Source organism: Scyliorhinus canicula, unplaced genomic scaffold (assembly GCF_902713615.1).
Source record: "Scyliorhinus canicula unplaced genomic scaffold, sScyCan1.1, whole genome shotgun sequence".
NCBI classification, from domain to species: Eukaryota; Metazoa; Chordata; class Chondrichthyes; order Carcharhiniformes; family Scyliorhinidae; genus Scyliorhinus; species Scyliorhinus canicula.
The window spans coordinates 126463-127831 of NW_024055974.1; the positions used below are offsets into that span (position 1 = coordinate 126463).

General features: G+C 46.1%; 1 non-coding gene across 1 annotated transcript; it reads right to left on the minus strand.

Moving 5' to 3' along the window:
• Positions 1–721: 721 nt before the first annotated feature.
• Positions 722–811, minus strand: trnap-cgg. Its single transcript is given in 2 exon segments — positions 722–757; positions 776–811. It is a non-coding gene; the product is annotated as a tRNA-Pro (tRNA).
• Positions 812–1369: the final 558 nt, after the last annotated feature.

The following is a 1369-nucleotide window of genomic DNA, read 5'->3' on the forward strand; positions in this document are numbered from 1 at the left end:
AAAGGTTCCTTCCCAGCCACTCCCTATCCTGACCATTTTCACGTAACTTCATTGCATTGTTAATCGTAAGAAGTCTTACAACACCAGGTTAAAGTCCAACAGGTTTGTTTCCTGGAGCCGTGCTCCGAAAGCTCGTGTTTGAAACAAACCTGTTGGACTTTAACCTGGTGTTGTAAGACTTCTTACTGTGCTCACCCCAGTCCAACGCCGGCATCTCCACATCATGCATTGTTAATGTAAGACTACTTGTGACAATAATTAAGATTATTATTACTTGGAAATATATCGGTTGTGCCTTCACTGTCACTGGGACATAATCCTGGAGCTCCCTCCCTAACAGCACTGTCGGTGTACCTACACCAATGGACTGCAGCGGTTCAGGAAGACAGCTCGCTATCACCTTCTCAAGGGCAAAGAGTTCTGGGCAATAAATCCTGGCCTCCCCAGTGATGTTCCCATCCTCGAATGAATCAAATGAAACAGACACACAGCTGCCTGAATCCACCATCATGGGGTCACCTGGATTAGTGAATAGAGATAAGTGAATGTCCACTCACATAGTCAAGCTTTTTGAAAATGTCTCGATTTTCTCGGAAACGTATTGATACTCTGCAGTGTGAGCTCAGCTTCTCAAAGCAAACCCAACGTGAACCGATCCCGCTGTCTGCACCGGAAAGAAATGAACAAAACGTGCTGCTGGCCAATAAGAAACAACATCAAAGGGCTCGTCCGGGATTTGAACCCGGGACCTCTCACACTTTCCTGCGGCACAAACCCCGAAGCGAGAATCTTACCCCTAGACCAACGAGCCGGTAAGAAGGAGGTGATTGAACCAAAAGATACTTTCATTGCCATCCACAGCCAATCAGATGTCTGCGGAAAATGCCGGGTAAACTCAGGCAGTCAGGCAGCATTTGTGGACAGGGAAACAAAGCTCATCTTTCACCTCCTTGATCTTCCATTCAAACCGGGGAAGGTTAGAAATGTAGAAAATTAGACGCAAGTGAAATCCTGGAGGGAGGAAACAGAACAACAGGAAAGGGCTCTGATAGGGGGCATGTCAGGAGATTAACTGAGTAAAGACTTTGTGGTTCTCGGCCTCAGAATAAAGTTAACATCAAATCAGAGAATGATTACACCACAGAATGAGGCCGTTCGGGCCGCTGTGTCTGTACTAGCTCTCTGTCAGAGCAATGGAAGTAACAAAGAAACAAAAGATATGTCTGGAGGAGCTATCGATGGCCGATTGATCAACAACTACCGCCCGGACACAAAGAACAAGTGGAAACAAGATTCAAACCCAAATCTGCGATGTAAGGACACACAAAATGGGTGCAGCATTTACAGTGTGAAACTACTGAACACACAC